Source organism: Pleurodeles waltl, chromosome 3_1 (assembly GCF_031143425.1).
Source record: "Pleurodeles waltl isolate 20211129_DDA chromosome 3_1, aPleWal1.hap1.20221129, whole genome shotgun sequence".
Lineage (NCBI taxonomy): Eukaryota > Metazoa > Chordata > Amphibia > Caudata > Salamandridae > Pleurodeles > Pleurodeles waltl.
In genome coordinates, this window is record NC_090440.1 from 422,619,710 (window position 1) to 422,633,457 (window position 13,748).

At 46.6% G+C, this 13,748-nt stretch overlaps 1 protein-coding gene across 1 annotated transcript in view; it reads left to right on the forward strand.

Moving 5' to 3' along the window:
* Nucleotides 1-13,748, forward strand: part of LOC138283214 (gonadotropin-releasing hormone II receptor-like) — a 246,447-nt gene that overhangs the window by 152,647 nt on the left and 80,052 nt on the right. The gene's annotated exons all lie outside the window — the stretch shown is intronic.

The following is a 13,748-nucleotide window of genomic DNA, read 5'->3' on the forward strand; positions in this document are numbered from 1 at the left end:
TACCCCATTGGTTACTACCCTACACTCCCCTAAACACCCCTAAATTGAGTATTTAGGTGGGTCCATGACAATGGAAGAACAGATTCATCTGACTGAAGAAATAAGAGGACATAGAAGAGTCAACAAAGTGAGAGCTGCGGACAGCTGGTGGACTTTGGTGCAAAATCCTTCTTGCCTACCTGCTCCTGTCCCGACAATTGTGACAACCTGACTTGTCCTGCAACTGTGCATCCTCCAAAAGCCTCAAACTGATTCTGGCACTTTGCCAAACCATCAGCAATGCTCCAGGCCAGATCCATATCCCCACCAAGTGAGAAGACACTAGGATCTACCGGACCCATCCTGCACCAATATCAAAGGTCCAAGCGAGAACCGTGGGCACATTTAACCAGAAGCACCCAACAAAGAAAACCCTCTGCACCTGAGCTCACTGGCCTGGGTCCATGACAACTGATGGTGCTCCCCTGCTTCCAGGACCCCCTACTGACTTTGCCCCTTGTTGGGAGCTCCCAGATATTTCCCAAGTCCCCCTATGCAGTATGTGTCCAGGTGCCCCCCTCTCCCCTCACAGCAATCATGCCTTGTGCAAGGCACCTGACCCATCCAGTACCTCTGCACCGGCATCCCCCAGGACAGGTAAAACTGAACTGCTGGTGTTTGTAGTGACATTGCACCCCTAGCACCCTACAACCCAAAGGGAACCCGGAGATCTGTCTGCAAAGCCTCTTATGCAGTAAATGTACTTTACCTGATGAAAGTCTTTTACGGGTAAAAGCGCATTTGAGTGACACTGTAACTTCCCTGCAAAAATTGATACACTGCAACAGTACTTACTTTTTAAAAACGTTTTCTGGTGTTGAAACATATAAAAGGAGCTATATTTACCTAAAAATTGGTCTTGAGTTTTTTCTTGAGTGTGTGTCCCATTTATTGACTCTGTGTGTTCAACAAATGCGTAGTACTACCATCTGATAAACCTAAACTGCTCACCCACACTACCTCCAAATAGAGCATTTCTGATTATTGTATTAACCCTTGTAAACCAATCAGGGGCATAGCTTGGTTAGCATGATTGGGGGGGGGGATATTAGCTTCAGATTTCTCGACAATCACATTGGCACATGATGTTAAATTACATTATACAACAAGTAGGGCACACAAGAGGTGCTTAAGGGGCAGTGGAAATGGAGAGGAATGTATATTGGTAGATGTATTGAGTGATCAACATTTTTAAGTCTTTCCAAACAGTGAGAAGGAGAGAGTGTGTGTGCGCTTTTGTGTGTGTCCGTAAAAATTCCTGGTGAAATCCGACTGACACCTCACCATACCCAATTGAATGTGCCTGCACCCAAATATTTATCAAAAATACCTTTATTTGGGGGGTGTAACACCCCACAACCCCCTGAAGCTAATCCCCTGAAAGCAGTAAGGATTGCATGGACTATCTACATAGTGTCCCCTTACATTTTGTACACTACAGTCGTGGCTTGCTGACCTCTTAAGGGGCAGGGTCGGTAAGGCGCAAGGGGGAGGAACATTTAATAATTAAAAAATAATAATAAAAACTTACCTCCTCGGCTGCCGCTGCGCCATTCCTCTTTCCCTTGTCGTCACTCCAGGCTGCAGGCACAGGCTCCTGGGAGCCTTTGCAGACTCTCTCCAGCCTGGCAGGACAGTGCCGGGCTGGAGAGAGCCTGCTGCGCATGTGTGTTTGGCCAGCCTGAGACGGCTGGCCAAAATATTCATGCGCAGTGAGGGGAGTGCTCTGTGGACTCCCTTTGATGTTCGTATACCCTAGTGTCCCACCCCTTTACAGGAAAACGATGATAAGCGATGTTTATTATCATTTTCTTGTAAAGGTTTTGCAGCTACTGCTGCGAGTGGGGAGGCTATGCTCCTCCACCGTAATGGAGGAGCGGCCGCTGGTACACCACATAAATAGCCAGCTTCTTACAGTACCAATATGGAAAAATGCTGTTAAAGGGCACTGAAAGGAAGACCTACAGAAACAAGTGATATCAGAGAAAATTGCCGAAACAAAAACATTATGCAGAGGCACTATTGAGGATCACTGCAGATAAAAAAATGCTATGGAAGTGCTATCTGAGACCACTGCAGAACCAAAATGCTGCAGAAACGTTGTCACAGGTCACTGTTGAAATAAAGGGCCAGATAGGTTTTGCGACTCGGAAATTGCGACTCCGAGCGACTCGCAATTTCCGAGTCGCAAAACCATATGCAGAACGGTGTCTCAGACACCGTCTGTGAGTCGCTATGGGGTCGCAAAGACCCACCTCATTAATATTAATGAGGTGACTATGGGCACTCACTAACATGGAGGCCTGCTGTAGTCAGCAGACCTCCATGTCCGTGACTGCTTTTAAATAAAGCAGTTTTTTTTTTTTAAGTGTAGCCCGTTTTCCTTAAAGGAAAACGAGCTGCACTTAAAAAAAAATCTGAAACCTTTTGTTTCAGAATTTTTTCAGGGCAGGTAGTGGTCCTTTGGACCACTACCTGCCCTGAAAAAATATTTTGGGGTCCATTCACAAAGGGGAAGGGGTCCCATGGGGACCCCTTCCAATTTGCGAGTGGGTTACCATCCACTTCAAGTGGATGGTAACTGCGACTATGCGGTCGCAAATGGAATTGCATACCACTACGAGTCGCAAATAGGAAGGGAACACCCCTTCCTATTTGCGAGTCGGAAATGCATTTGGCGAGTCGGTTCCAACTCGCAAAATGCATTTCTGCATAGGAAACTCCGGTTTGCGACTCACAAATGGCAGTTTTTGCCGTTTGCGAGTCGCAAACTGTTTCCTACACCTGGCCCAAAATGCTTTAGAAACTTTTATCACATGCCGCTGTCAATGTAAAATGCTGCAGAAAATTTATCACAGACCATTGTCAAAACAAAATATTGTAGACACGTTATCACAGACCACTGTTGAGACACAATGCTGCAAAAAAGTTATCATGAACCATTGTCGAAACAAAATGCTACAAAAATGTTATCACAGACCGCTGTTGAAACAAAATGCTGCAGAAACTTTTCCACAGACCACTGTCAAAACAAAATGTTGCAGAAATATTATCACAGAAAATACTTTAGAAGTGCTATTGTGGTACAACTAAGGAAACATCCACACCATTATTAAAAACAGTGGGATGTATCCCCAGGATCAGATAATACAATAACAGGAAATTACACCCCTTAGTGTCTAAGGCAAAATATTATCACTACCTAATCTACTGTAATTAAAAAAACATCGAGTAGATGAGTACATTGGGTAGTGATAATTTGCTTTAGAACTATTCAGAAACGCAACTCTCATGGGTGTGGTTTCATTTTATTATGTTTATCTCCCAGCCCCTTGAAGCAGAATGGGTAACCCCATTTAGTTTGTAAATCCAAGATTTGATAAGGCAATAACTCTAAATATTAAAGGATTTTAAGCACTGTAACAATACTATACAATTGTTTCTTGAATAAAGTGCTGCATATCTTATTGTGAAACACTTCTGGTATTTCTGAATGGACCATGGATTGGAGATATTAAAAATTCACTCATTAAAAGCGGTGGTACCACCATTCCTCCCAGAGTCTGCTTCGAACCTGAGAACCAAGATCGATGACTCCGCAGATTGCATGTTCCCAAAATACCTCGCCCTCATTCGCACAGTGCATTTTAATGCAACTTTGTACTTATTCAAACAATATGTTGTTTTTGTTGGGATACCCTGCACAATCCTGGATTTGGGTTGTGTTTATAAAACAACAAAAATGGAAAAGCCCATAGCTCGCATCGCGTTACCTCTGCGTCCCTCATCCTCGACTCAGTCCTTAACCATATGGTGTAGTTAACCAATCCCAGAACAGGAAATGCCTCAAGCCCCACCCCCTCCTCTGGGAACTATAGGAGCATAGCCCTCCCCCACTACATCCTGTTTTACTTCCTGTCCTGCGGACTGGGATATGGTAATGCTACGAGGTGGTTGCTGGGCATGTGCTTCCAACACTGTAACTCTGCTGGGCTTGGGGCAGTCCCTCCTCCCTACGTGGGAACAGTGCAAATGGGGAGTGCTTGACTGGATCCCTGGGCCATGATTGGTGTTGATTTTTGGTCAAGTAGAAGCCGTGTTCCTTTCCCTTTTCACACTACTTGTTGGGCTGTGCTTTTGGATCACCTGTGTGGACTTCGTTCCTGCTGTGGGGCATCGGCTATTGATTGCTACTTACTGTGGCTGTACTTCACTCCGGTGATGTCCCTCACAGCATGAGGTATACTCTGGTGCCCCTTTAAGGTCGGTCCCTCATATAGGGGGTCATTACGACCTCGGCAGTCTTTTGAAAAGACCGCCGAGTCTGCAGTAGACAGAATACCGCCGGCAATGGCGGCATTCCTGACTCCCTATTATGACATTTCCGCTGGGCCAGCGGACGGTAACAGTGTTACCGTCTGCTGGCCCAGCGGAAATGTCACATCAACATTGCAGCCGGCTCGTAATAGAGCCGGCGGCAATGCTGATGTGCAGCGGGTGCAGTAGCACCCTTCGCGCATTTCACTGCCCGAAATTCGGGCCGTGAAATGCGCGACAGGGCTATGCCTGGGGGCCCCTGCACTGCCCATGCCAAGTCCCCTTACTGCTGGCCTTTCAATGGCGGTGTGTACCGCCACAGACAGGCCGGCGGTCGGGGACTCATAATCCCCAGGGCAGCGGTGCTTGCTTGGGGATTATGACCGCCAGGCGGAATCCTGGCAGGAAAATGGAGGGGCCGGTGGTATGGCCGTGGCAATTCCGCCATGGTCATAATTGCTGGCGGAACACCGCCAGCCTGTTGGAGGTGTTACCGCCAACATACCGCCGGCCGCCAGGGTTGTAATGACCCCCATAGTGTTTTCAGTCTTTCGCTATTCTTAGGTGGCACCGGTTGTCACTGCGCATTTATGTTAATTTGGTCATGGACAGTAAAGAGGAGCACTGCCTGCCTGGGGTAGGCGGCGGTCAGTGTTCTAGTGTTTGGATGTATCCTTAGCGCCCAAGGCGAGGGCGGTGTTTTTGCTTGCCTCCCTGTATTTAAGCAATGGACTAGTGGACGCTCAGTGTTGTGGAGTGTGCTGTGCAGATCGTGCTGGTATCCTTTCATTATGGGCAAGCATTTGTTGAAGAGGAAGAATGTTTCCCCTCTGTCCTCGACTGATGCAGACTTTATAAAAAAACTCATAGTAGAGACACTTGTTTCATTTAAAAAAGCAGAAGAAGTAGACCAGACAGTATGCTGATGTTGGGAGCTTGGTCTTTGCCTTCTCAGACTCTGACCTATCTGGGGGTTCTTCCCCTCTTCTTCCTGATCACAAGGGGAAACATATTTCAAAAGAAATGTGCCTGAATTACTAGCCCAGATTGAGTCTAACATGGGGTTTCCTTCTGAGGAAGTTGTGGAGACTTCAAATGGTGCTGTGTTGCACCAATTCAAAAAGCTGGTTAATGTGTGATTTCCTATGCACCAGCATGTAATGGAAGTGGTTCTCAATGAGTGGAAGGACCAGGACAAAATCAATATTCCCTGCTTCATGTCCAAATTATATCATTTGGAACGGATGAAGGAGGTCCTTCCTGACACTGTACATGTGGGATCTGTGGTGGCGAGTCTTGTGGGTCGTTCTCAGGGATCCATGGGATAAAAAGGTGGAGGGGGCCCTTAAGAAGGTCATGTCTGGTTCACACTTAGCCGTCTCAATGGAATCTATGGTGCCTGCACAGCACAGTCGTTATTGTCTGACTTTAAGTAACTTGATCATTCCATACAGGAGGGAGTACCTTGTCCAGAGCTGTTAGAGAACATGGAGAAACAAGTTGAGTTGTTATCTGAGATTTTGTTTGATGCCGTCCGTGCTGCTGCACTCTTGTTTGGGGCATCTGTAGCTGCCAGGTGGAATTTATTTTTGAAAGACTGGGATACTGACTCAGATCAGAAGTCAGCAGCTCTGAGAAGGCCCTTTAAGCAGGATAAGTTGTTTGGTCCTGTCTTGGAGGAAAAACTTCATAAGGTCTTTAAGAGCACAAGCATTCTTCCTCACGTCGTAGACAGTCTAGCCAGATACACTCTTTTCAGTTTAAGTCGGGTTCATTCAGGCAACCTTCTAGGCAGCAGTAGCATGTCGAACAGAGCTAAAGTTTTTCTCCTGGTTTCTCCTTCAGAAAATGTCAGAAAAAAGGAAAACCCGATCCTCAGGGTACCAGTCAGCGCTCCTGACTATTCCAAGCTGAGGGTAATGGATGGTCTGGGGTACCTTGTTAGTGGCAGGATTCAACATTTCCAGCAAGCATGGTGCTCCACAACTACAGACAAGTGGGTTCTTGAGGTTCTAATGTGGGGATATCAGATCAAGTTGAACGCACCGTCCGGTTCATTCAGGGACCATTGTCACTACAGTTCAGAGTTCTTTCAATAGAGCGCTGGCTTTGAGGGAAGGCATTCAGTACTTCGTAAAGAAGAGGGCAATCATCCCCCTTCCAGTGAGGGAAGAAGGATAGGGGGTTTACTCAATTGTTTTCCTCGTCGCAAAAGCCAATGGAGGGTTTCTGATTGTCATAGATCTGAAATCATTGAATCAGTTTGTGAGAAAGGTGCCCTTCAAGATGGAAACCCTGCAGAGGATCATTCCTTAAATTGAACTGAATGACTGTCTGGCCACATTGGATTTGATGGACGCCTACCTGCACATCCCAATGTGTGCCGCTCAACAACAATTTCTCCAGTTCTCTGTTTGGAGGAAACATTGGCAGTTCAGGGTGCTTCCATTTGCCTTCAGGTCTTCTCCAAGAGTCTTCACGAAGATGGTGGCCCCCTGGTGGCACATCTTCATTTCAAGGGGCTCTCGTTGTTCCCTTGTCTGGACGATTGGTTAGTACAAGCTCCACCTCTGATGCTCCTCAGGTGTCATTTGTCTCTGATCATTGCCACGCTAAGCCATCATGGATTCCTTCTGAACCTTCAGAAATGTTATCCTCTCCCCTGCAGGGACCTTCAACTTATCACTTTGATTGTTGTGCCAAAAACCTTTTACTCCTGTGAACTGAAGCGCTTGAATTGTCGTGCCAAGAACGCTTTACATCTATGAACTGAAGCACTTGAATTGCTGTGCCAAGAGCACTTTACATCTGTGAACTGAAGCGTTTGAATTGTTGTGCCAATAGCGCTTTAGATCTGTGAACTGAAGTGCTTGAATTGTCATGCCAAGAACGCTTTACATCTCTGAAATGAAGCACTTGAATTGCCGTGCCCAGAGCGCTTTACATCTGTGAACTGAAGCGCTTGAATTGTCATGCCAAGAGTGCTTTACATCTGTGAACTGAAGCGCTTGAATTGTCATGTCCAGAGCGCTTTACAACTGTGAACTGAAGCGCTTGAATTGCCATGCCAAGAGCGCTTTACGTCTGTGAACTGAAGCGCTCGAATTGTCGTGCGAAGAGCGCTTTACATCTGTGAACTGAAGGACTTGAATTGCCGTGCCAAGAGCGCTTTACATCAGTGAATTGAAGCGATTGAATTGCCGTGCCAAGAGCGATTTACATCTGTGAACTGAATCGCTTGAATTGCCTTGCAAAGAGCGCTTTACACCTGTGCTCTGAAATGCCTTTGATCGTTGCGCTAAGGCCGCTGTACTCTAGAAACTGAAAACGCCTTATTCGTTATGCGAAGGGGCGTTTTACCTTTTGGAAGTAACGACTTCCTCCAAACTTGGATTCAGCAAGGCCTTACCGCTAAGGGTATGACCTACTAGTTTTTGAATGCACCATGGAAACAACAATACTTTAATTGGATGACCCTCTGCCATTCAGGAACTCTGATCTTCTCAAGAGAAACCCCCACGAGGTCTGGCTGCATCAAAGTCTTCAAAATAGTGAGCAACGTGCTTGGGTGTGGCTTGGCTTTATAGGCCTGCCACACCCCAAGATGGCTGCTGCCTCTAAAAACATGGGAATTGTAGCCCCTTCATAGAATAGCACTGATAAGTTAATCTTGTCCACCAGTGTCCTGAAGCTACGGCTCTATGAGCTTTGTCAGGGCAGACAATGCTGATGGTCACCTTTGGAACAAGAGGGGATGACAAGTTGTGTGCATAAAGCGCCGCAGTGTCGCGCAGCGGAGTTTCGGGCGAGACCTGGACCGAGCATGGCCTTATTCCTGACAATACCAGATCTGGTTTGACCCTACCTGTTGGTCTGCAGGGTTGTTCCACCAGGGGGTGGCTGCCTCTTGGACTGAACAGCATGGTGTCATTTTGTGGGAGATTTGTAGAGCTGGAACTTCAGATTCGGCACATGCTTTTGTTAAGTATTACAGGTTGCATGAACTACTGCAGGGACACATGAATTGTGTCTCAGGTGTTTTGCATTCAGTGTTCACTTCTTTATTGAATGCTGTATGTTACTGTTCAGGTGGTCTTGGGTCATTAAATCACTTGGTGTGCATCTGATCTGACTCTCCTAGTTTTCTCAAAACACCTATCCTCTGTTTTGGCATAACCACATGGATGAAGGATGTTACTTACTGGTAATCTTCATTACTCTTAGTCCTACTCATCCGCTACCCAGTCCTTCGTACACCCCGCCTCCCTGTGATGGTGGCCTTTTGACAAGGGCTTGATATTACAGTATATACTAGGGAGGGCTATGCTCTTGTAGTTCCCATTGGAGGGGGTGGGGCTTATGGCATTTCATTTTTTGTTTCCTGTCCTGGGATTGGTTAACTAAATCTCATTATTAAGGACTAGGTCGAGAACAAGTAGGACTGAGAGTAATGAAGATTACAGGTAAGTAATCGAGTCAACACTCGGCACAGATCTGTTGGCTTTGCTAACGTCCAATGATTTTCTCTTTAACATAACCTATTCCAACTCCAAGATGGTTGTTGTGCATTCATGCTCATGCAAGGCATCCACCTTGAAATGTGCCTTGTTTTATTTCCCCAAGAAAAGCTGATGAGAACATTGGCCATCCTGGAATGAGTTTTGTTTAAAACAAATGCATTCCCAGATTGTTGTGCATGTTTGTGTACGTACACCGTGTATCTTGAATTAATTTTGTTTTAAAGTTAACAAAATCCATTCCACAATGGCCCAGTTGATGCACAGGCATACACTGTGCCAATCGCGGAACTTCTTTTGTAAACCATAAAAGAGAACCTATTCCGAGACAGTCACAGTACATGTCTGCTCACATATGCACATGCACACATGAATGGGTAGCTCAGATTGGTTTGAATACCAATCTGAGATGTTTGACTGCTGATACTGACAGCCAGATCAGAAGAGCCGGGGATTGTAAAGGAGCTAATGGCACAAGCGCATGCTGGAAAATGGGGTTAATTTCATATGAAGATTGTGGCTGGGAGGGAGCCAGTAGAAGAAAAAGGAAAGAAAGAGAGAGAAAATGGTACCCGTGCACAGCCATGAATGATATGTGCAGTAAAAAGGTACAATACATCAAATCAAAACAGTGTGAAACCAAAATAGGTGGTAAAAACACAAGAATCAAATCAAATCAGGGTTTATAAAGCACAACTACTCACCCATAAGGGTTTCAAGCTAATAAGGGGGTTTATCCTCTGAGCCTCTGTTGAAGAGCCAGGTTTAAAGTCCTTCCTGAATTGGGGTAACAATGGTGACTGCCTGAGGTGAAGGGGCAGGGTATTCCAGCTCTTTGACGAGAGGTGGGCGAAGGATCTCCCATCAGCTGAGGTCTTCTGTATGCAGGATATGGTGGCCAGTGCTTGTTGGGGTGAGCCAAAAGGTCTGGTGGGTGAGTAGAAGGTGATGCGTTAGTTGAGGTTTGTGTGTCTTAGGTCGTGGTGGTATTGTAAGGGCGGACGAGGAGCTTGAAGTTAATTCTCTTCTCAAGTGGAGGTCTCTTAGGTAACTGGAGATATGTGTGCAACAAGGAATGTCCAGGATGAGTCTGGCGGAGGCATTTTGGATTTGCTGTAACTTCTTGAGGTTCTTCTGGGTGGTACTGGTGTGCAGGGCATTGCCACAGTTGAGTTTGCCTGTAACCAGGGCATGGGTTACAGTTTTGCGGGAGTCCTTTGGGATCTATTTGTAGATTTTCCGGAGAAGTCGGAGTGTGCGGAAGCAGAGGGATGTGACTAACTTGACTTGGCAGGTCAAGGTGAGCTATGAGTCAAGGATCACACCGAGGTTGCATGCATGATTTGTTGGGATGAGTCGGGGTGCAGAGGGTTGATGGCCACCAGGAGGTGTCCTAGGCTGATGTGGATAGTCTAATGATGAGGATCTCAGTCTTGTCAGAGTTGAGCTTGAGGCAGCTGTCCTTCATCCAGGTGGCGACGGCTTCCATCCCGTTGTGGAAATTCTTCCTGGCAGTAGTGGGGGTTTTCAGTCAGTGAGATGATCAGTTGGGTATCGTCAGCGTAGGAAACGATGTTCAGTCCATGGTCCCTAACAATGGATGCGAGAGGGGCCATGTAGACGTTCAAGAGTGTGGTGCTCAGGGAGAAGCCCTGTGGAACTCCGAAGCGTAACTCCATAGGTTCTGACAGGTAAGGTGGGAGTCTGACTCTCTGTGTGCGGATGTCCTCTATGGCAGTGAGGAGGGCAGTGTCCATGCTGTGATTGCTCCTAAAGCCTGATTAGGAGGTAACCAGGATGTTGTTGCCCTCGATGTGCTTACGGAGCTGAACATTGATGGCCTTTTCGATGACCTTGCCTGGGAAAGGCAACAGAGAGATGTGGCCATAAGTCTTAAGGTCAAGGGGGTTGGCCGTGGGTTTCTTCAACAGCGGGCAATTCTCGTGTGTTGTGAGAGGTGGTGCTGATGCGGTCCTGCAACATAGCTTTCCTGGTAACTCTGTTGAAGTGGTGGTGGAATTTGGAGGCGCTTTGAAAGCCTCGAAGTCTTCCGAGGACTTGCTGTTCTTCCATTTTTTTTTTTCTAGCCATCTGCAGGTGCACCTGGAGTCATGGAGTGTGGGGGAGAACCAGGTGGCCTTCTTGAGGTGGTATTTAGCTGGGGACTTACAGAGGGATGCTAGGGTGTTGGCACATTTGGAGATCCATTGATGGAAATACCATGCTGAGAAGTTAGCATCTGCGGTGGGGGGTCGGGGTAGACTTGGTGAGGGGATTGGAGAACTGTTCCTCAGTGATTCGGTTCCATTTTCTGCTTGGGACTTGGAGCATGCACAGGTGGATGGTCAGTGAGATGATGGTGAAATGGATGAAGTGTGGTCAGTCCAGTGAAGTGTGGAGGTGTTGTCGACTGTGATGTTGTTGCTGGTGGAAAGGGAAACACCCCGAACAACAACTCTTAAACCAAAAAGTTGTGGAAAACAAAAGCAAAACAACGGTTTCGTTTTCCACAACTTCCTGGTTTTCGTGCCTTAACCACGCATGTGTGAACCACGTACATGCGTGGTTAAGGCACAGAAGAACGGAGTCGACGTGGTGAAGGAGAAGGTAAGTTGGGGTGGGATTGGGGCTGTTTTTTTGGGGGTTGGGAGATCAGGGTGATTAGGCTTTGGGGGTTCAGGGTTTAGGTTTAAGGGGTGGGTTGGGGTGCTTTAGGTTTTAGCGGTCGGGGAGGGGACTCAGGGTATTTTTAGTTTTTGGGGGTGGGGTGAGGGGCTTGGGGTGATTAGGGTTTGGGGGAGGGGGGTCAGGGTTTAGGTTTAAGGGGTGGGTTGGGGTGCTTTAGGTTTTAGGGGATCAGGGTTGGGGTTGTGGTAATTTTGGGGTTGGGGGGTCACAGTAATTTTTAGGGGTGGGGGCATAGGGGGGAAGCATGCTGGAACCGTGCATGCTGATCACTAATGCCTTTACCAGGAATGCCTTTGCAATGAAAAATCATTGTAAAGGCATTTGTGGTAAAGGCATTAGTGATACCAATGAGTTCATTGTTCCGAACTCGTTGTTGAGCCATGGGTGCTTGAAGCACGTGCGGTTTCAACATATAACCTGGTGGAAAAAACGGCCTTGATTTTTTGTCCTGCGATGTGTGTTGGTGTGGTAACCAGTTACTTAAGCCCCATTGTGGCAAGGTTGTGAAGCAGGGAAGAGGTGTTTGCATCATCACTGTTGTCAATGTGGTAGTTGAGGTCGCCGAGGAGGAAGTAGTTTGAGGAGGCAGGAGCGTGAGGAGAAATTATGTTGACGATGGAGTCGCTGAAAGATGGACGGCGGCCAGGTGGCCTGTAGATGAGGGTGTCATGGAAGGTTGACTTGAATGTGGAGAATATCTGGAAACGGAGAGTTGTTCTGCGTTGGTTGTCAAGAGGAGGGAGGATTTGTGTACAATGGCCGGGCTGTCACCTGAGCGAGAAGGCTGGTCTTTGCAGAGCAGTTTGTAGTAGCTGGGGATAGTGATGGCGATGTCTGGTGCAGATGCTGGGTTTGTCCAAGTTTCAGTGAGAAAGGCGATGTCTGGGCAGGTGGAGTCCAGTAGGTCCCAGAGTACTCCAGCATGTTTGTGGAGGCAGCGAATGTTGAAGCAATAGGGAGAATAGGGAAGCAAAAGTCCTTCTTGAGATGATCATTATCAGGCTGTTCACCTTGAATCACATTGTTTCCTAATTGACTTGCAGTTTGGTTTTCGCCCAAGTGAAGAAGACAGAGACAGTCCTAAATACCTTTAGGTTTTTACTAACATAGATTAAAGCCACACCAGTACAATGCATCACCACCTGGTAGTCTAGGTACAAGTTGGTTTGCTTGATTCCTGGAGAAACATAGATGCTAGGTTAAGGTAGAAACCTTCCTTTCCAAAACTGCACCCTTTATCAGTAGTGGACTACAAGGATCAGTAGTTTACCATAGCTAATTTAATATATAACTTGTTCTAGAGGCCCATATGTACGTATCTAAAAGAAATTAAATTTCACCTTTACGGGATGATAAATTGCAAATTAAACCAACGAACTGCTGAAAACAAATAATCTGATCCCTCTTGGTAAGGATATTAGCAGTGGTGGCTGGTGACTTTTAAAAGTGGTGGGCGTAATCCTTGGCTCAAATTCCAATGAGCTTTCTCTTGAAAGGTTCTCTCACATTTTCTTGCATTAAGTTTAGTGTGGTACTTCAGCTCACTCAGTCTCACTCTATTTCACTAATTCAGTCAGCCTCACTCATTCTACTCTGACCCACTCTATCTCACTCCGTCCCACTCATTCTCATTAATTCTGAATTACTCAGTCTCACTGTGTCTTCCACACAGTAACACTCTGTTACACTCACTGTCATTCTCCCTCACTCACTCACATTCATTCTCACACATACTTATCCTTACTGTCACTTATTCTCACTAACACTGACTTCCTCCATCACTGACTCTCTCACTTTAACTGACACACATAGACACACCTACATGCTCACAGTGCTGAAAGGGTGCAGACGCCTTCATGTTCCTGTGTCAGCAATCAAACAATGTCACTAGCTGCCTCAGTTTGCTGTTGGACCTGAAGCTGGTCTGCATTCATTTTTTATTATATCAAGAGTGAATAACTATGGGCCAACAAACAAGGAGGGTGTAGTGTAGCTGTGAAGCCCATAAAGCAGAGGTGCCACTGGTCCAGGGACACCTATCCATCAAACCTATCAATCCACACAATCATCCATCCTTTCACTTATCTACCCATTTTCATCCATCCATACGTTCACTCATCCATGCAGACTTTTACTCCATCAAGCCATTCTTTCAGTCCATCCATCTGCCATCCTCTCTTTGGCTCA